Source organism: Mesoplodon densirostris, chromosome 3 (genome assembly GCF_025265405.1).
Source record: "Mesoplodon densirostris isolate mMesDen1 chromosome 3, mMesDen1 primary haplotype, whole genome shotgun sequence".
Taxonomy (NCBI): domain Eukaryota; kingdom Metazoa; phylum Chordata; class Mammalia; order Artiodactyla; family Ziphiidae; genus Mesoplodon; species Mesoplodon densirostris.
The window spans coordinates 116,103,936-116,126,298 of NC_082663.1; the positions used below are offsets into that span (position 1 = coordinate 116,103,936).

A 22,363-nucleotide genomic window follows, 5' to 3' on the forward strand; every position below is an offset into this window, starting at 1 on the left:
AGCAGGCGTGCTGTAAACTCACTACCTCCAACCTCAAGCAGTCCGCGGCGCTCCTGGGCAACTTACCCTCCTCCCTGTCCCAGACAAGCATTTCCTACCTCTTGAGTCTCAGTTTTCTAACACTTCATCCCCCTCCTAGTTTCCTATTTTACTTGGAAAATAGAGCTCATCGGAAGAGAAGCTTCACACGGTCGCACCATCCACATAGTCTACTTCCATCTGTGCTCATGGACTCTCTTCCCTCTTCTCACTCTTGCTGCTCCTGTCTAAGGCCAGCTCCTCCACTTGTGTGTTGGATATCAGTCCCTTACGGCACTCAAGGACATGGCTCCTGCGCTCTTCCTTTCTCTCCCCTGCCCTGTTAATTTCTCCCTTTCTCTGTTGGCTTAGTATACAAACATGTTGCTATTGTCTTGTCTTAAGAAGGAACTCCTCTTGACTCCACTTCCCTCTCCAATTACTACTCTAGTTTTCTGTTCCATTTTATAGAAAAACTCCTCATTAGACTTGTTTGCACTCATAGTTGACAGTTGTCCTCCTTACACTCTTTCTTATTCCATTCAGTAAGGCTTTCACACTCTACCCATTGCCTCCACTGAGACTGTCCTTTCAAGGTCACAAGTGACTTTCATATGCTAAATCCAGTGGTTGGTTCTCAGTCCTCATCTTACATGACCTGTTAGGTGCTTTGACATAGCTGATCACTTCCTCCTCCTTGATACACATTCTTCACTTGGCTTCTAGCATAACATACTTTTCTGTGGTTTTTCTTCCTGAATGAGTACTTTTGCATCTTTGTTGATTAATTCTTGTGTCCCTGATGTCTTAGTTTTAGAATGCCCCAAAGATGTGCCCAGTCCTTTGAATTCTCCTGTCTGTTTACACTCGTTGCCTTAGTGATCCTATCTAAGGTCATTAGATGCCATCCATATGCTGATGACTTCGAATTTTATGTCTTTAGCTCAGCCTTCTCTCCTGAACTTGAGTCAAATATATCCAGTTGCCATCTTGGTATTTCCACTTGGATGCCAAATAGGCATTTCAAACTTAATGAAACTAACTCTGGACCTGATCTTCTCCACCTTGTTAGTATTCCCCAACTTTTCAGTTGTCCAGGACAAAAAATCTTGGATTTATCCTTGATTCCTCTCTTCCTCTCAAAACCGACATATAATTTAGTAGCAGATCCTACCAGCTCTACCTTCTTTAAATATATATATATATATATATATTTATATATATATATATATATAAAAGATCTGACCTCTTTTCACCAATTCTACTATTTCTGCCTTGGTCTAAGCCATCATCATCTCTTGCTTGGACTAACCAAGAGACTCTTAACTGGCCTCCCTTATTCTATGATTCTGTCCTGGTCTTCTATAGTCTATTCTCCATACATCAGTCAGACATTTAGGAAAAGTAGTCAGGTCATGGCACTGGTCTGCTCAAACCCTCCAGTGGCTCCCCATCCACTCAGAGTAAAAGTGGAGTCATTATACTGTCCTATAAGGACATACATTATCTAGCCTCTCCATTCTCTCACTGATTTCATTTCCTGTGGTTTTCTCCCTCCCTCAGTCCACTCCAGCCACTCTGACCCCCCTGCTATTCTTCAAACACACTTGGCATGGACTAGACCTTTGTACTAGTTATTCTCTTTACTTGGAATGCTCTTTCCCCAGGTCTCTACATGAACAACTTTTTTAACTCCTTCAAGTCTTTGCTCAAATGTCACTTTCTCAGAAGCCTTCCTTGACTGTCTTTAAAAAATTGTAACCCTTCTCCATTTGCAATCACCCTTTCCTGCTTTTTTTTTCATAGTACTTATGACTATATGACATCCATACATGTTATTTATTATAATTATTGTCCCTATCTTTCACTAGAATGTAAGCTTCTCAAGGGCAGGAATCATTGCTGTTTTGTTCACAAATGTATCATTAGAGCCTAGAATATTTCCTGGAACATGATAGGCACTCGGTAAATGCTTGTTGAATCTATTAGAGCAGTGTACTTGTCTAAGATGACATAGCGACTAAGTGGTAGAGCCAAGATTCAAGACAGGTCGGTCTGACCCAAATCCTGTGCTCTTCCCTCTCACCATGTTTCCTCTTGGTGAGCAGCATGTTCCCTTCTACTTAACACACTTAAAACTAGAGACTTAATTGGGGCTGACCCTCAACTAACTTGGAGAAATAAAGGGTGGGCTGGGATATGGATATTTGAATACCCAGCAGATTCTATAGTGTAGTAGATGAGTGCACAGGTTTTGAAGTCAGAAAGACCTGGAGTTTGAACTTCTTTTTTACTACTTGTCAGTTGTGGGAAATAGAACAAGGCATGTAACTCTTCTGCATCTCAGTTTTTAATCTGTAATACTATACATACCATATAATGTTTGGGAGAATCAATACCAAAACAATGTAAAATGCTTAGTGTAGTTAACAGGAAATAACACAAATAACAAAATAAATAAAAACCTAAATAAATAAAAATTGACAATAAAAATAAAGCTTGTAAATGGTAATTTTAATTAGTTACCACCTTATTTTGACCACTGATTTCAAACTCTAGACTTATGGCTTTTTGTGGTTTTTAGTTACTGGACTGGGAGCAAGACTGGCCCTTGGAGAGGAGAATACAAAATGCTGGAGAAACCCTTGATTCTTCTCTCTCTCTCGCTCATGTCTAATCCCTATATTAAAAATATACTCTGAATTTGTTCACTTCTCTTCATCTCTGGTGATCACATCAGCCCTTCCCAGGGTAGCACCTCCAGTTACCACACGCAGGTTATCAGTATTGAGCTTGATTAAATCTGTAATCTTGCCCGTCCCCAAATCAGTCTGAATGATGTTGTTCACCTTGATGAGATCAGAGTAGTGGATAGTGTCAGCATCACGGCTTACCAAATGAGATATCTTTTTTTGTACCCACAAAGATCTTTCTCATTTTGCACAACTTACACTTGGCCTCTTTAGGAGTAACACAGTGAACAACAAAGTGACCCTTGGTGTGATAGTCAGATGGAAATTTTCTCTAGTCTTGTCAATACTGATGATATCCAGAAAACCAGCAGTGTAGGTTATATCAGTGTGGACCTTGCCATCCATCTCAGTGAACTGCTGTATGCACATCTTCTTTACTTAATCTCCTGCTAGGGCATACTCAAGTCTCTTCTTAAAGAAAGTGACAAGGGACCACCATTCTTAGCTTGTGGGGACTGCTGGATGGACACAGAGTTAGCAGACAAGTCAAGTTTGTCCAGATTCAGGGCTTTGAAGCTGCTACATGCTGCAGTGCTTCTTGGGACCGTGAGCTGTAGCTGTGCTGGGCATGGAACAAAGAGGCACTAGAGTTTTGCCTTTTCCAGAATGCCATATAAGTGGAATCATATAGTATATAATCTTTTGAGACTGGCTTCTTTCACTCAGTATAATTCCTTTGAGATTCATCCATATTGTTGAATGTGTTAATAGTTCATTTCTTTTTATTTCACATCTACTGCATGCACGTATCAGTTTGTTTATACGTTCACTCATTGAAGGATTTGGTTATTCCCAGTTTTTGACAATTATGACTAAAGTTTCTGTAAACATTCATGTACAGGTTCTTGTGTGAAGATAAGGTTTTAGTTCTCCAGGGTAAATATCTAAGTGTGGGATTGCTGAGTATTTAGTAAGTATATGTTTAATTTTATAAGAGCTGCCAATTACCAGCAACAAATTATGAGAGTTCTGACTGCTCCATGTTCTCTCCATGGTCAATTTATTTTCTGTGTTGTGGTATCTCATTGTGGTTTTGATTTGCATCCCCTAATGGCTAATGATATTGAGCATCTTTTTATGTGCTTATTTGCCATCTTTGTATCTTTTTGATGAAGTGTCTGTTCAAATCCTTTGTTAGTTTTTTTAAAAAACTGAGTTTCTTATTATTGAGTTTTGAGAGTTCTTATATATATTCTGGATATAATTCCTTTGTAAGAGATAGGGTTTGTAAATATTTTCTCTCAGTCTGTGGCTTATCTTTTCATTCTCTTAACAGTATCATTCAAAAAACAGAAGTTTTAAATTTTGGTGATGTCCAAATTTATCACTTTTTCTTTTATGATTATGCTTTTGGTGTCATAAGCTAAGAAATCTTTTTTAACACAGGGTCTCAGATGTGTCCTCCTGTGTTGTCCTCTAGAAGTTTTATAGTTTACATTTTGTATTTAGGTCTATGAACCATTTTATGTTAACTTTTACATAAGGTGTAAGGTACAGGTCAGGGTTCCTTTTATAGCACATGGATATTTATTTGTTCCAGCCTCATTTGTTGAATTATTATTCTTACTCCATCAAGTTGTTTTTGCACAGTTGTCAGAAATTGTTGACCATATTTGTATGGGTTTAATTTTGTGCTTTCTATTCTTTTTCCTTGTTCTGTATATCTGTTTTTTCACTAACACCCACTATCTTTATTTTTATAGCTTTGTTAAGTCTTAAAATGAGGTACTTTGAGTCCTCCAACTTTACCATTTTTAAAAAAGTAGTTATGGCTTTCCTCATTCCTTTCTTTTTCATATTCATTTTTGAATAAGCTTGTTCATATCTACAAGAAATTCTGCTTTGAATTTTATTGGAATTATGTTAAATCTATAGATAGTTTGGGGAGAACTGACATCCTAACTGTGTTGAATCTTCCAAACCATGAACATGGTGTATCTCTCCGTTATTTAGGTCTTCTTTGATTGCTTGCATTAGTGTTTTATAGCTTTCAGCGTCTAGAGTGTACATATGTTTTCTAAGACTTGTATAAATATTTCACTTTTTAACTATTGGAAATATTTTTAAAATGTTTGGTGTCTAATTATTCATTACTGTATATAGAAATATGATTCATTTTTGTATGTTAACCTTATATCCTATGACCTGGCTAAACTCACTTACCTGTGCTTTGTAGATTCTTTGGAATTTTCTACAGAGGTAAGCATTTTGTTTGCACATATGGATTATTTACTCTTGAACACTTAAGCTTAGAAGCATTTATTAATATGACTAATAAGATGGTCAGTTAGATGCTTTTACATTGGCTTGAAGATTTACAAAGTATTATTTCTAGGAACAAAATGTTGCTAACAAATTTTTGCTGGCCTTCAACCCAAAATTGTTTGCTCAGAGTGTTTTATTTGGTCAGTGTATTGAACAGTTTTTAGAATATTCATCCACCATTTATTCCTTGTGCTCTGCTCAACACAGATATTAACAGAGATTCTTTGATTTTTGATTGGCCCAGAATTTCTTCCCTTTCCTTTTGGTCCATAAATTTCACAAACTCACTTATTATTGAGATGAATCTCTGGCTTTAACACAGAAGACAAACCAAAATGATCTAACATGTTATTTTGATACCTTGAATTTTTGGTGCTGAAGCTGTTATTTTGACAACACCAATTTTAGGAAATTATTAGTTTGTTTGACTTTGGTTAAAAACCCCAATTCTCAAACTCTTTCAAAGCTACTGACAAACTTAAATCAAAAGAGAGAGAGAGAAGCTCGTTATTCTGATTGGTCAAAAGTTAAATGAATTTCTCAGACTGATGCTGTGGAGACACCCACACAATACAGGATAATTAACACTTATTCCTCCATGGAGACCTTAGAAGTTAGATTGAAAAAGAGTGTGGGCCTCAAATCCACACCCGCCTCTCTTCCCTTCAGAGACCCAGTTAGGGGGAAGGAGTGTTTATTGAAAACTCCAACTGAAATACAAACGGAGATAAATCAACATACATGTGCATGTGTAAACCTAGGAGGTTTTCTGTTTTTGACATTTAGGCTGAGTTTTTAAGAAATGATTACAATAAAAGTTTTCTAAACATTGTAGTATTTCATTAAATGGTCACAGTTACCTTATAAAGCTGATAGTATAATATTATTCCCAAATAAGAGGAGGACAGAGAATTGATCATTGGATATAGCAACTTGGAGGTCATTGGTCACCTTGATGGGAGCAGTTTTGAGTGGAGGGTGTGACTGGTGAGGATTAAAGAATGGGAAGAGAGAGAAGAATTGAAGCCAGTAATACAGACAGCCCTTTTGAGGAGTTTTATTAAACAGGAGGGCAGAGAAATGGGTAAGTAGCTGGTGTGAGAAGTGGAGTCAAGAGAAGCTTTCTCTTTTCTTCTCTCTCACTCTTCCTCCCTTCCCCCCTCCCTGCCTGCCTGCCTTTCTTCTTTCCCTCCTTCTCCTTAGGGGAGAAACCATAATACTTTTTATGTTGATGGGAATTTTCCAGTAGATAATTATGCTGGTCATTGTATATGATATCAGTATATCATTGTATGCATCCAGTAATTCAACAGTGTATATGACAGAAGATTATGTATAGTGTATAAATAGAGGAATGAATTTGGATAGAATCACATACTGTTTATCTGTAGTGGGAGGGAAGGTCAAGTATGTGAGTGAGACTGCTAGTAGATGGATGCATTGGTGGTAGGACTCTGTAGACATTTTCTTTCTATTGTTTCAATTTTTTTTCTAGTGAAATAGGAAGAAAAATTATCAGCTGAGAGTAAGAATTGGGGAGAAGGTGATGGAAGTTTGAGGAGAAGAGGTCTGAAATAGATTTTAGGGAGATTTAAGAGTAAATTGATTAAGGAGACAGGATATTATTGCTGAAGAACAGTAAGAGCCCATTTGAAGTTCATGGTTAGAAATTTAAAATGAGACCAGCTGATGTGGCTGATTCTCTGTAACCACATTCACCTCCCTGGGTGCCAGCAGACAATTAGATTTTACCAGGATTGTATTTTTTTGCCAAAAGATAGAAGAAATCAAGAGAGAGGCAGAGGAACTGAGATGTATGTGGGGGAGATTGTAATGATAGTCCATGGAACTGAGGCTGGTATGAAGGGAGACAGGACTTCCAGGGGAGAAGGAATGTGGAAAGGCCCAACTATATGTTGTCTACAGGAAACCCACTTTAAACATAAAGTTGGTGGTTTCCTACAAAATGAAATATACTTTTACCATATGATCCAACAATCATGCTCCTTGGTATTTACCCAAAGGAGTTGAAAACTATGTCTACACAAAACTGTGCATATGGATGTTTATAGCAGCTTTATTTATAATTGCCAAAATTTAGAAGCAAGCAAGATGTCCTTCAGTAGGTGAATGGATAAATAAACTGTGGTACACCCAGACAGTGGAATATTACTCAGTGCTAAAAAGAAGTGAACTATCAAGCCATTAAAAGACATGGGGGAGCCTTAAATGCATATAACTAAGTGAAAGAAGCCAATTTAAAAGGCTAAAAAATACTGTGTGATTCCAACTATATGACATTCTGGAAAAGGCCAAACTATGGAGACAGTAAAAAGATCACAGTGGCCAGGGGTTGGGGAATGGGAAGGATGAATAGGTGGAGCATAGAGGGTTTTTAAGGCAGTGAAACTACTCTGCATACCACAATGGTAGATATATGTCATTATACATTTGCCCACATTCACAGAATGTATAAAACCTGGAGTAAACCTTAATATAAAGTATGGACTTTGGCTGCTAATGATGTGTCAGTGTAGGTTCATCAGTTGTAACAAGTGTTCCACTCTGATGGGGGATGCTGATCACGGGGGAGGCTCTGCGTGTGTGAGGGCAGGGAGTATATAGTAAAACACTCTGTACCTTCTACTCCATATTGCTGTGAACCTAAAACTGCTCTAAAATATAAGGTCTATGGATAAAAAGATGGTTAGATTAGTGAGTTGGAAGTCTTGGGGGCAGGCAAAAGATTGACAGAGTTGGGATATTAGAGGGAGATATAAATATTTGAGCTCATAGTCAGAGATTATGGAGAGTTTGCATTTATTGATCATGACAGGTATAGGCTCAGGTAGGCTCATCGTGACTAAAGTAAGACCACTGGAGGAGATGAGCTCCTAAAACTGAGTCAGGGCGTTAAAAGGATGGTCTATGTATATATTAAAGTATCAAGAATTTAAATAGCAGGAACTAAAACCATGGAGAAATGACAGGGATTGACCCATTGTTGCAGATTCCAATGATATGGAATAATGGGTGACAGAGTCGGATGAAATATGGTTCAGAACTCAGTGTTCTCAGGGAGGAGAGAAGGAGAGAGGTCTGGAAGTCATAAGGGACAGCAAGAGAGATATGTGCTCCCTCCCCCCACTTCTCTAGGCCCAGTGGTACGAGGACTGTGAGAGGAAAGCCAGCCCCCTGCCTGGGAGGACTGCAGGGGAAGTGTGTCCTTAGGGGAGCCTGTCTGCAGAAAGAGCAAGAAGGTGACGCATCTCTAAGAGGAGGGGGCAATGACACGGGGGGTTTTGCTGAGGGGAGACTATGCCTTTTGGAGGGTGAAGTAGGAGCGTATCTGGAGATGAAGAAGCAGGGTGTGAGGACAGAGCGGGGCATACGAGGAGCCTTGTGGAGAATCAAGTGCACGTTCTGAGGGGTTACCTGGGAGGCAGCGGTGACATAAGAGAGTTTAAAACAATTACTGAAATTATACTGTGAGGATTTAGTGAGGTCAAGCAGGTGAAGCACACAGCATGCGTTGGGCACATAGGTCTGGATCAGTACCGTTTAGCTAAGAAAGGACTTGAGAGCCTCATCCCGCCCTCCAGCCCTCCCTTCTGCACATCTCCCACTCAGCTGATGGATGAGAAAACTGAATGTTAAGATTTAACACACATGGCTGAATCCTTATTAATTGTAACTGGAGTCACTGAAATAATTAATGGATGTGAAATGCGGGGTAAGAACCTGAGCCTAGTGCTCATTATTGCAGATGAAAATTGAAGAGTTTCAATCCATGTTTTAGCTTTCATGCATACACTTGATTGTTTCATTAACCTTCACCATATAAATAAGCCCGGGCTCCGGAGGATCATAAAAGGCAAATATCCTTCAGCATTTAATTTCCATTTAGGAACTCAGATCCAAGAAAGGTGGTTCAAGTCCAGCACATGAATCAGCTAGCCAGCATTTCTTGCCTTGGCTTTCCCAGGGGGATTTACACAGCCCTTAGGTGTTCAGAATCCAGGGTTCTGACCCCAGGGTGGGGTGGGTAGGGCTGGCTCCTTGCTCCAGTGACCCTCTCAAAGGCGTGACTCTCAAACTGTAACACTGGTTACTCACTCCCTCCTTGACTTTATTATCTGTTCTCTGCAGGAGGCCTTCCCTTATTCATCCTAGACTTACTCCCTGCATTTCCTAATGGGTTCTCTGTGTCCTAAGTGTTTCAGAATTTGGGAAGGATGATTGTATATGAGCCATTGGTGACCTTAGAATTTCTTGGGACGGGGCTGATCAGCCTTTGCATGAGAGAGATGACTGGGTGATTAGTGTTTGGTTGGGCTCTAGAATCAGAGTGTCCGAGTTCAAATCCCAGCTCTGCTGCGTACTGTCTTTGTGTTTGCATGTATAACTTAAGCTTCCTCTGTGTTCTAGCTTAATCTGTATAATGGGGATGATACTGTTTTCTGCCTCATGGAGTCGTTGTAAACTAAATAAGAAAAATCCATATAAGTTGCTTAACACAATATGTGACAAGTATCTGCCAATATTAAGATACATGTGGCTTGTAGGTTAGCAGAGAGTGTAAACTTGGAAAATTTGTCTCTTTCAGGGTGTTGGTCTTCAAGTGCCATTTCTAACAAAGCAGACACACCCATTGTTGGATTTAATTTCGCAGCTTCACCTGTGTCAGGCTCAGGTGGAAGGTGCAGGTAGCAGGACAGAAGCTTGGAGCAGGGCATTGGAAGGTGCAGGCCCCTGGGTGCTGAGCTGAATCTGCAGGTGACTGCACCGCCTTTCTTAGCCAGGCAGTGTTGACAGTGTCTCTGTTGATACTTTGGCTTCCATCCTGACTTTTGGTTTACTTAATTGGCAGCTACCGACATCGTTAAGGGGCTCCTTAAGCCATCACCATGACGTTGTGAAGTCCCAGAAGTAATGGATTGCTCTGCTTGTTGGTTTTATAACAAGTCCCCTCTGATGGATTCAGAGGCTTGCCTAAGGAGAATAGAGGCTGTCTTTCAAGGAAACAGATGAACAACTCGAGTATTTTATTCTAATTCAGCAGGTATATTTGAGCACCCACTGTGTGCCAGGCACTGGGGATAGAGACCTAAATAAAATACAATCCTTGCCTCTGAGGAACTCAGGGTCTTGCTAGAGAGAACGACAAGTGACTAGGTAAGGACCACAGGGTGACGTAAGTGTCTTGGGATATACCACCCAGCTACAAATATGGGGAACTTCCAAGAGGAGGCAGAGTGTGAGCCCTGAGGATGGGTAGAGGCTAACAGGGGCGAGGCAGGTATGGGGAGGAGAGTAACAGGGAATGGACATTCCAGGAAGAGGGGCTGGCAAGTGCAAAGGCCCAGAGGGCAGAGAACATTCACGAACAGGTGGACTGTGATGGGTATCAGCTACTTTAACCACAGATGGTTACGCATAGGTTATGCACATTATCCAGTGCTTTATGTAACTTCTCATAATTAAATAAACACGAACACGCTCATGTATCCAGAGAGGAATTCACATACACTCTCTGCACATCCTTATCCAGATTAAAGATGCTGCTTGGTTCTCATTTGCTGAGCTCCCAGAAGAGCCCTTCCTCAGCTTTCTGCTTTTTCTGCTGGAACCACAGGGAACAGACACAGGAAGGCAGGTCTGCCTGTGTGAACCTTGCCCCCACCCCAGCACTTCACAGCTCCAGGCCTCCCTGGAGGCTCCAGGGCTCTCTTCCCTCGCTCTACACACTCTCTGTCTTTGTCTCTCTCTCTATCTCCTTCTCCTTTCCCTTTCTCTCTCTTTCTCACACATCACTCTGTCAACCACAGGTCAGTGCTCCATGGTAGAGGGATTGCTCAAAGCTGTGACTCAGGATATTAGTCAGGAGGTGTGAGTTGAAAGAGAAGGAGGGACCCTCAGGAAGCCCCATGGTTCGCTTACATAGAAGCAGCCCCACCTTTCCCCTGCCTTCCTGTCCTGCCCCCGCATGGGGTCGACCTAAGCATGTTTGGTTGGTCTCTGTACCCATTAGAATGGGAGACAGTATTAAAGCATATGACTCTTACAGTTTTTGCTACTGCGGTATTATTTATTGAATGCTTACTATGTGCCAGACCCTGGGCTGAATGCTTTACATATTTAGCTCACTGAATTCTCATGACAAACCTAGGAAGTAGATACAATTACCATTCCTCTTTATAGAAAGGGGAACTGAGGCCCAGAGACTTCAGTGGCAGCTGGGATTTGAACTTGAGTATGGCTGACTCCAAATTCCATAATACTAACACTGGGAAGTGCTCATCTGATAAAAAATACCAACTGCTCTGGCACGTGCTCTAAAACCCTGAGCGTGACCCTGAAGGGGCAGTTTCGGGGTCCTTCCTGGTGAAGAGGAAGAGAGAGATGAGGGCCTGTTAGTAAGAGTCAAAGGTGCTTAAACCGTGTGAGGAAGTACCCTGTGTATCCACACCCAGGGGCAGGCCAGGGGTAATACTGGCTGAGCCCAGAGAGCTGAGTTTGCCCCGCGCTCTAAGTTACCAGCAGGTGTGCTGGCATCAGAATATTGGGGGAAGTCATCCCTAATGGGATGTGCCATTCCTATTGCTCCCAAGGCCCTAAGCCTCTTATTTAAGTGCCAGTCTGTCCACTCCCCCCACATCCTTTTCAGTCTTATGACTTTCACTAAGGGGCCATCCACCTCTATTCTGTAACAGGTCCCCCTTCCCCATGCAGGATCACTGTCTTCATGATGAGAAGTTATGGGAATGGGTGGGAGGCAGAGGGTCTGCAGAACTTCCCCCTGCGGTGGCTGGGACACCTTGCAGCTCACTCCTCAGATACACAGAGAAACTGAGAGTGGCGGGATGAGGCTGCATTGCTTTTGCCATCTGAATTCCAAAGGGGGCAGCACGGTGACTGCTGTTCATGGTGCACTGGCTTTTAGCAAGCATGATTTTGGGGTCTGTTTGCTGTGTTGGAGCTGAGGCATACTGTATAGCTGCAGAGTGATGCTGAGTTAACAACTCTCTGTTCCTGGATCCTTCCAAAGCTTTCGTCCACAAGCACACCTAAGCCACTTTGGTCCATGGATTGGCTCATAGAAGAACTCATGTATTCATTTATTTATTCATCTAATCAACAAAAATGAACAGCGCATTTACCCCATTCTGAGCACTGTGCTAGCACCCTGGAGATAAATGAAGAGTAAGGCAGGCATGGTCTGTGCCCTCAGGGAGCCGACAGAGCAGAGGGTAAGATAGACAGTGAAGATCCTGCAGCTAAGTGGGATGAGGATCTCCCCTTTTTGTGCAGATAGACCTGCGTTTCTTTACATTCAGCCTCATAGTAATTCCTGGGAAAACATTACCTTCCAAATAAACCCACTTGGCAATCAGTAGAAAGAGTAAGAGTCTGTTAGATGGAAAGCTTGAGTGCTTTCCAGTAATCCATCCTTACAAAATGTTCCAGCCAGTTCAGCCTGTGCTTTCTGTGTTCTAGAAGCTGTGCCCATCACTGGAGATGCAAGGAGGAGTGAGATGTGGTCACTGCCTACCCATGGTGAGACTAGACGTAACCCAGTTGTTCTAATATTATATGGCAGTGCTGGTCACTCATTCAACAAATAGTCATTGAGTTCCTACCCTGTTCCAGGCACTGTTCTCAATCTTTGAATACAGCCATAAGCAAAACAGACTCCCTGCCCTCGTGGAGCTTATGTTTTACTGGGGGCCTGGGGACTTCAGGTTTCTGTTTTACATTGGTGGTTAGGCAGGAACTCCCCGGAGAGGTGATTTTATACGGAGAGTTGGTGAAGGAGGGAGCTATCTATGTAGATATATATGAGGAAGGAGCGCTCCAGACAGAGGGTCACTGGTACAAAGAGGGAGAAGAGTGCAAAGCAGAAGAGGGAGAGCATCTGGTGTTTCTGAGGACCAGCAAGGAGGCCAACTACTGGGGCAGAGTGGGTGAGGAGGAGAACGAGGGAAGAGGTGAGGCCAGAGGAACTGCAGGGGACAGATGGCCAAAGCCCTAAGAGGCACTTGTAGCACTGTGGCTTTTTCTCTGGTGAGATAGGGAGTCATCGGAGGGTTTCAAGAAGCGGCGTTAGCAGGATCTGGTGTGTGCTTGAAGGGGATCACCCTGGCTGTTGGGATGGGATGAATTGTAAGGGGCAAGAGCAGAAGCCTGAAGACCCAGTAAGAGGTTGTTGCAATTATCCAAGGGAGAGATGAAGGTGGCCTGGACCAGAAAAGTAAGTGCGCAAGGGGGAGAGAAGTATGCAATTCTAGGTGTCTTCGAAGGCTAGAGCCAAGAGGATTTATTGATGGATTGGACATCAAGAAAAAGGAAGAGAAGAGTTAAGGATGAATGAGGTTTTGGGACCAAGCAACTGGAAAGATCGTTACCATTTATGACATGAGCACTGTCTTAGATGAGCTCCTTGTTTAGCAGATGTTTCACCCCTCCTTCCCCATCTCCTTGAGACGAGCACACCTCCTTCCCCACTGGTAGGAAACTTGGTCATGGACTTGCTTTAGTTCATGAAATTACAGTGTGTGACCTTTAAACTTAGGGCTTAAGAGGCATCATGTATTTTCCCTTGTCTCTGTGGGAGTTCTGACCTCTGCCCTTGGAGTGCCCTTGGTTTCCACTGTCCATCCAGCCTGGATCCCAGAATAAGACATGTAGAGCAGCCTCCTCCTCTGACCCAAAGACTTGTGAACATGACAATAAATGTTGACACGTAGACTGCTGCGTTTTGGGTTGGTTTGTTACACAACGTCATTGTGGCAATAACTGAATGATAAAGGGACAGAAGTAGGCTGAGTGCTTTGGGACATCATCATCAAAGATGGGCTCTTAGCCCTGCCTGGGTGTTCAGGGAAGTTGCCCTGGAGAAAAAAAGTTGTGACTGGATCTTGAAGAATAAATCAGAGTTACCGAGTTCAAGAAGTGGAGGAAGCGTATTCCAAGTTGAGGACATAGCATAAACAAAAGCACAAAAAACATGCTATATGAATATACAGGAAACTATGCAAGTAGAGGCACAGGGCAGCAGAAGATGAGTCTGGGGAAGTAGACAGGACCATGGAGGGCCATAGAAGGTTTTGTCTTCCATGATAATAAGCTTGAACTTCATTCCACAGGCAGTGGGGAGGCACCAAAGCTTTTTAAGTGGGAGAAAGGCCCGGTCTGATTTGCACTTCAGTGGGATCCTTCTGGCCCTATGTGGAGGACAGCTTCACCTATGTGGTGGAAGCTCTTGTGATCATCTGATCAAGAAGAGTGGTGGTAAGGATGCAGGGATGAAAATGGCTTGGGGATACATTTAAGTTTTAGTACCAGCAGGATTTAAGGTACAGAAGGAAAGCCAGAACTCAGTATGTGGTGTGCTTTGGACGTCAAACGCTGGAAGGAAATTAGTATCTGATGGGATTATAGGTGAATTTTCTTTTTCTTATAAAGTTTCATTTTCTACATTAATTGCACATTTACCAACGTAAGCAAAAAAATTCGAGTGAGTTATAATGTTTAAACCTGGCTGTTTTCCTTTGGGTGAATTTGCTAAACCCTTAAATCTCGGTGTTGGAGAGGAGTATTCACCCTTGGTGCTGTCTTGGCCAGGACTGCAGTCTTGTCTACTTGATATCTAATAACCTTGTTGTTTTTAAACATCAAATTAAAAGGAGATCCACAATGAGATTCAGAGCACATATGACCTATGCATCTTATTTGTACTTACAGTATATTGTGAAAACATTTCAGAGAAACACTAATTTAGAATTGGCATTAGCAGATAACATACCCTTCCAGAGGATTATGTCATGATTCACCTGATTATAGATTCAGGATAGTAAATGTTCAGGAAACTTTTTTTAAAGAGTAATTATAGCACAGCATATGTATAGAAGTAATTTTAAAAAATTTACTTGTGATTGCTGAAAAATGCTATTGATTAAGAGGGGCTAATGACCTAGATGGCAAGGTAGGAATTAAAAAAATGTAGAGCCCTGCTAATTATAAAACAAAACCCCAAAACCAAATTAGGCAAATCAGTACTTATGATTTCTCTGATCAAAAGAGCATACACCGTTCTTTTCACCTCAGTGCCTTTGTCCATTGTGTTCCCAAGTCTGGACTGATGCTCGTCTTTACTTCCTCTAAGAACCTCTACTCTTCTTAAGACCAGGCGGAAGGTAACTCCAGGATGGCTTTCCTGATATCCCTGGGGAAATCCACTGTTTCATGCTTGGGCACCCACTGCATTTTATTCTTAGGGTCCAGTAGACCTGTCAAAGTGCTCTCTGTATTTTTGATACGTTCATACTTGACTAATTAACTTCATTCATTTGTATATCTCAGCCCAGGGCATGCCACATTATAGGACTTGATAAATGTTGCATAAAATGACCATACATATACTGTGATTCAAGAATTTTATTTATGGGAAGCTGAGGCACAAGTAAGTGCTGGTGTGTGGCTACCAGGGAGCAGATCTAGGAGGTGTGAATGGGGGTCTATTCTTGGCTCTCAGAGATGGTCTTGGAGCCAAACTTGCCTGTTAAAGGCTCATTTTCTTGTGCATAGCAAACTGCACTGACTTTCTAAAAGTCCCGGAAGACACGGGTAAAAGACGAGTAAGTGATTGCATTTAAATAAGTTCAAATCTAATCAGGAAAATAAGATTCTAGTTTTTTGACTGATTTATCCAAAGAATGACTTAATAACACTTGGAAGTAGGACTTAAAGCTGTTTTGTAAAAATAAAAAAAGAGAGAGACCAAGGCTTTGATATGCTTTCATTTCTCTCTACAGCTTCCATTGTTACCTATGTGCTGAGGACTCCCAGGTTTTTACCTCCAACCCCAACCTGTATTCTAAGGAGCGGATTTCAATATCCAACTGCCAAGTGGTCATCTACACTGGTAAGTCCTGCGGACACTTCAAACTCTGCATGCCCCAAGCTGAACACATGGGTCTTCCAAACATCCAAACCCGATGTTCTGCTTTCTGCTTCAGGAAATAGAGTCCCCATCCACTGAGCCTCCTGAGCTAGAAGTCCTGGGTTCATCTTTGTCTTTGCCAATTAGTTACCAAGATCTATGGATTCTGATCTAAAGAATCTCTACTGTCTGAGCCCTACTGCCCACACTCACAGTCGTGATCTTAATTCAAGTCCTTATAATTTAGTGTCTGGACTTTTGAATTAACCTCCTGATTGGACTGTTTACCGACAATAGTTCCTTCTACCCGGATGCCAAACCACTATCCCCTTGGTTAAAAAGCTACAGGATAAAATCCATGCATCTTTATTACCATATTTCAATATACCTCCCTAAGATTAGCCCCCTTCCCTTAAACCCATCCAGCTGCGCCTGTCCACCAAGAACACTGGGCCGTTCACGCCCTTGCACATGGTATTCGTCTGCCTTTATGTCTTTCTTTCCCTTCTCCATTTGCCAAACTCATCCTTCAAGAACCACTTCAGGGCTTCCCTGGTGGCGCAGTGGTTGAGAGTCCGCCTGCCGATGCAGGGGACACGGGTTCGTGCCCCGGTCCGGGAAGATCCCACATGCCACGGAGCGGCTGGGCCCGTGAGCCAAGGCCGCTGAGCCTGTGCGTCCGGAGCCTGTGCTCCGCAAGGGGAGAGGCCACAACAGTGAGAGGCCCACGTAACCAAAAAAAAAAAAAAAAAAAAAAGAACCACTTCAGAATATCATCTTTTTCAGGAATCCTTATCTCACATCACCAGGCAGTTTGCTGCGCTCTTCTTTGTGTTCTCATAGCATATTGCTCCTACTCTACTATGTTGTATTTATCCCTCAACACTCCAGTCTCCCCCATTGCTTTGAGGACAGGGTTCAGGTCTCTTCCACACTTGTAGACCTAGTACCTAGTACAGTATCTGGCACACAGAAAGAAGACCACCATTTGCTGAAAACCATTTAACCATTCTCAGGCCGTTTCCTCAACTGTAACATGGGAATAATCATCTCTTCTTAAACCCCAACTTAGATGTTGTTTATGAAAATGCCCTGTAGAAATGAGAAGCAGAAAGGCCTAGAGAAGTGGGGACTCAACAAGGGATTGTTAGTAAAAGTCCCTGGTTTTATGCATGAAGAAGATGAGCTGCAGAGAAGTAAAGTGACTGAGCCAGGGTCACAAGTCAGTTCCTGGTGGAGCCCCGGGTCTCCTCACTCAGTGCCCCCCATGCTGGCATTGCCCCCGAGGATCGTCTCTTATGGTGGCAAATCACCTGTGTGACATATGGTGTGCCCTGGGCAGAGTGTGACCACAAGGCTCCAAGCTATTTGATTCCCTCAAAAGTAATCTCTGAAATCTGACTACCGTGAGCACACTCCTCACATATTTGCTTTAGGTAAAGAAAAGATCCAGCCTTGTGTTTAAAATCTGCTTTCTACTTTTGTAATCTTAGAGGGAATACCATTTGGGGAAATAAACTCTTGCTCCTAGTTTTTTTTAAGCCAAATTAAAACATTTTTTCCACATTTCCTGGCTCTCATCTCCATGCTTACATTAAAATATCAGGTTTAAGCACATAAAAAATCAAGTTTCTGATGTGCTGCAGGAAGGTATTAGGTGAATTCTTTGGAGTATAAACTTTAAGCAAAATTAATAATCATCAGAAAAGAGAACTTGTCATCAGAAAGATTCTTGAGCTACTGCTTTCAAAGTATATGTAGGAGAAGCTGGAGAGAGCTATTAACTCAACAGGCAAAGCCCTGGTCTTCAACATGTATCAGTAAAAGGCGTGCTGTCCTTCCCCAAGGTGCAAACATGAGTTCTGATGCCCCAGGTCCAAGCACCTGTATTACTGGTAAATGGAAGTGTATTGTATTTCCAGGATGTGTGTGGGGGGGTGAAGAGAGGAAGAGAGAGAGAAGCTTAGCATCTCAGCATGGCCCTTCTTAATGTTCAAAGCACTGATCCATCAGTAATTAGTAAACCTGCTCTGCAGCCCAGAAAAACAGGTCATTATTATTAATTTCACACTGTAGGTATGGGAGATGGAAATAACATAATAATATGAAAGATAATCATGCTACCAAGCATTTGGGGAGTGCTTTTCTGTTTGAGAATTGATAGTATTTAGAAAATTTTAGCCTCAGTCATTCTTACATCACTGTAATTTTAGGACTAGGTACACAAGATTAGTTTCCTTATTTTTCCTGGGCCTTATACCATTCTGCACCTGCGGCGACCAGAGCCTGTACTCCAACTCCTCCAGGCTCCTGGGGTCAGCAAGAGTGCAGACGGTACCATACCACCTGATCTGTCTTACTGAGAGCTGATGGAAATGTCCATGGCCTCCTAGTGCTAGGGTGATACATGTTTTGAAAGGAAACCTGTGCCAGGATATTAAAAGAGTGTTTATTATCCCTACACTGTGTTTGAGTGTATAACACTTACGGTAGGTACTGATCACATAGTTTATAAATGAGAAAGAAAGAGAGAGAGGGACACTAGTTCATCAAGGCCTAGCGAGATTTCTGAGTGATGGAAACTTTTTTCCCTTTGCAGTCAAATGCAGTTCTCTCAGTTTTCCTAATTGGTACTAAATGGAACTCTACCTGGAATCCAAGAGCTGCTATGGTATTTTCCAGCTTCTTACAATTCATGGGCTTGAAGGGTAGCAGAATCTGCCACCCTAAAATGTGCCACTTTGTCCTAAGGATTCTTTTGAGCTAAAGGCAGTTAAGAAGAAGCAGATACAAGAAAAGTTCTCTGCCCTCTCCTATTTGGCTAAAAGCAGAACATAAATTTGTAAAGGGTGTCCCTCCTCCGCTCTCTACCAAGGAAAGCAGATGTTAATCACCAGAGACAACTCTAGACCCGTACCAGCCCAGAGACCTGGTATCTACACAACGTAGATACCTGGTACCTAGGCACCAGGTATCTACGCAACAACCTTGTTAAGACTAGCTCTCATCTACTGTTAGTTTCCCCATATATTTACCTTCCCACAATTTGATGCCCCTAGAAGCTCAGAGTTCTTTTCTGTTGTCTTGTCATGTATCTAAAAATTTATCCTTTTGTTACGATGTTATATAAGCCCAAGTTCTAACCACCCCTTTGAGTTACTCATCTCTCAGTTCTCTCATCTGTTTGCACGATACACTTAAAAAAACAGCGAATGCAGAGAGAGGCTTTCTCTGAATGCCCCTTTTCTGCCTCAAGACAGATCCTCTAAAAGGAACTTGATGGCCATAAATCCCTTCCCCGGGAGCTTCTTGAACCAGGGAAGATGGGCTCTTATCACAGGAGAGGAGGTACTATACCCAGACAGACTTTGTCACAAACTATCATACCTCCCATCTATTCTTCTACACGCCCATTCGTGTTTCCTAAAATTCATTTACTCTCCCCTAAAAGGCCTGCACCCCTGCCCCCATCCTCCGTACCTTTCCCTATTAGATGGTATTTAATCCTGAATTCTAAACTGCTTCAGAGAGTTACTCATTTTTCCCTGGGTATTTGTCATGTATACACAAGGTATATGTGCTTCTGTACTTGTGTTTGTTTTTCTTTTGTTAATCTTTATCACAGGGGTCTCAGCTATGCACTCAGAAGGGTGGAGGGAAAATTCCTCCCCTACACAGGCAATTCTGTCTCTCCCTGGGCACGACTCAGACACCCTTCTTCACATGGCCCTTGCTTAGTCCCTGGGGCCCAGCTTCACCTCATACTGGTCCACAGGAGTTCTGTGATGGGGCTCAGAGGTTTCGTTTTCATGAGTATGTGTAGGCACTCTCAGAATCATCAAAATGATATGAAGATTATTTTAAGTTAAAAAGATCTGAACAAACAGTAACTAAACTTCTTTTGCTAACTTGAGGAGAGCCTCCCAAAAATACAGTTGCCATAAATCACCTCTGTGCTGGGGCTGCGGGCATGGTTTACAGCCAGAAAGGAGACTGACCACCTGGATGAGAACAAACTGTAGGAATTCTCAAGCCTTCCCTTTGTTTCCCTAAAAGCCCATGTGTTTCCTAAACATCCTGTTTTTCCTTAAACCCTTTTCTCCTCTTCCTTACTCTGCTAGGTTGGTATATAAACCCCTGTCCTTAGCTGTTTAGGGAGCTGCGTCTTTTATGCACTTCTGTGTGCATGTCAATAAACTCTGTCTTTTCTCCCCTTAATCTGTCTTTTGTTAGTTAATTCACAGGCCCCCAGCCATTGCAACCTAAGATGGTAGTGGAAAAGTTTTCCTCAGGACACATGACACTAAAATGTTCTAGGAACTGTTATTTGTAATGTGTTGATATCACATGGGGGAATGCCACAATATTCGGTGTAAATACATTAAATATATTGAAGTGGGTGCTTTTTGGGGGGCTGAGGGAGAGTAGGGGATAAAGTATGAAGGGAAACAAAAATATGGTAGTAATGATCCATCAAGTATAGTATTAATTCAATTTTTGTACCTGGGGTTAGAGGGAGCACCAGGAGCAAAAGCACAGCAAAGCATAAATCACTCTTAGATGGCAGAGCTAGTGCTGGCCTTCTTGTTCCCTCTACTTTTCTATATTCTCTATAAGTTTTCTAATCCGTGTGTTTTATTTTCATTATCCCCAAACCCAACACTTGAAAATGTTTTTCTCCTACTGGATAGGGGTCGTGGCCCATTACTGTCTCCCCCATTGCTTCTGTCAGCTACCTCCCACTTCTTAGCCACCCTGCCTCTCCTAGACACACATATGCACACACACACACGTACACACACGGACATGCACACACACGTACACACATGCACACACGCACACACAACCTACACCACGCACACACACACAAACGTACACGCGCATACACATGCACATGCACACATGTACATGCACACGTACACAGACACACACACACGTACACACATACACAGAGGCTTTCACAGAATTAGCCTGTCTCTGTCTCAGCTTGTGCCTTGGTCAGTAGAAAGAATCAATAGTCTCTGTCCTTTCTTCCAGAATGACCTCCTAGTTTTAGGACTGTCTTTGGTTCCCAGAATAATTGACCTTTGCGCTTTTATCCTGCCCTGCTCTGTAGGTCTGCCTAGATTCCTGGTGTCAGCCTTCCTCAGTTTCTCAACCTGCTGCTACCTATTGTATAGGGTTGAGTAGTGTCCCCGCCGAATTCACATCCTTCCTAGAACTCCAGAATGGTACCTTATTTGGAAATAGGTTTCGCAGGTATAATTAGTTAAAACAAAGTCCTACTGGGATAGGGTGAGCCCTTAATCCAAAATGACTGGTCCTTCTAAGAATGTCCTTACAAGAAGACAGCAAGAGACAAACACACAGGGAGATCACTATGTGACAACAAAGGCAGAGATTGGAGTGACGAATCTATAGGCAAAGGATTGCCAAGGAAGCACGTATCCTACCCTGGAGCCTTCAGAGCCAGCATGGCCCTGGTAACACCTTGATTTTGGACTTCTGGCCTCCAGCACTGTGAAAAAATAAATTTCTGTTGTTTTAAGTCACCACATTTGTGGTACTTTGTTTCAGCAGCCCTAGGAAATTAATATATCCACCTAAACTCAACTGGGATTTCACCCAGGAGGATTCTGGGTACCCAAAAGAGCCTCATCTGCCTGCAGTATCCTCCTGGTCTGGTATTCTCAACATCCAGAGTCTTGGAGGAAGATGAGGGAGCGGTCTCCTCTGTGCCTTTATTTATGCTAAAATGAGCTCCAGTTGAACACAAATCAGAGATGAGATTAGATATTTTCCTCTACTTTAATGTAAACTTTACTTGGGCCATGCAGCAAACACGGGGAGAAAGATGTCTTGAGAATCTGGAAAAGCACAGTGGAAAGATTGAAATCTAGTGGAAAACTTTTTATACTGGGGTTATCACTTCTGAACCCACTTTCCGATACCTTTGTGCTGGCAGTGCTGTGCCGTGAATAGTTTGGCCAAGCCTGGGGCACGCCCTTCTGTACCTCCAAAGTTCAAGGTAGAAAATCAGAATCCTCATCACTGTCCTGCCCTCCTGCTACTCCACTGGGCTTCCACCTTGGAGAAGAAATAAAGAGCTGGCTCTGTTCTCCCTCCCCTCCCTGTGTCCCTCTGGAGAGCACTGAGAGGCCCTAGGGACAGAAGAAGTTCCTGGGAACTCCTAGATAAGACAGCTGTCCTGGAAACAGCCAGGAGCCGTCACCTTCTCTGACTGTGCTGTCACTCCAGCTGCAGTGAGTCACCTGCTGGTTGAGACATGCTGGTCCTTCTGCCACTCCCCTCCCTTCCTGGGAGGACTGCCCCTTCCTACAGCAGTTGTCCAACTCCTGCCAGTCTTGTCCCCTCCAAGCCACTT

At 42.6% G+C, this 22,363-nt stretch overlaps 1 protein-coding gene and 1 pseudogene across 5 annotated transcripts in view; both read right to left on the bottom strand.

The window, feature by feature from the left end:
* Positions 1-22,363, bottom strand: part of TRPC7 (transient receptor potential cation channel subfamily C member 7) — a 124,410-nt gene that overhangs the window by 93,415 nt on the left and 8,632 nt on the right. The window lies entirely within an intron of this gene.
* LOC132485827 (small ribosomal subunit protein eS4-like) lies at positions 2,727-3,234 on the bottom strand (annotated as a pseudogene).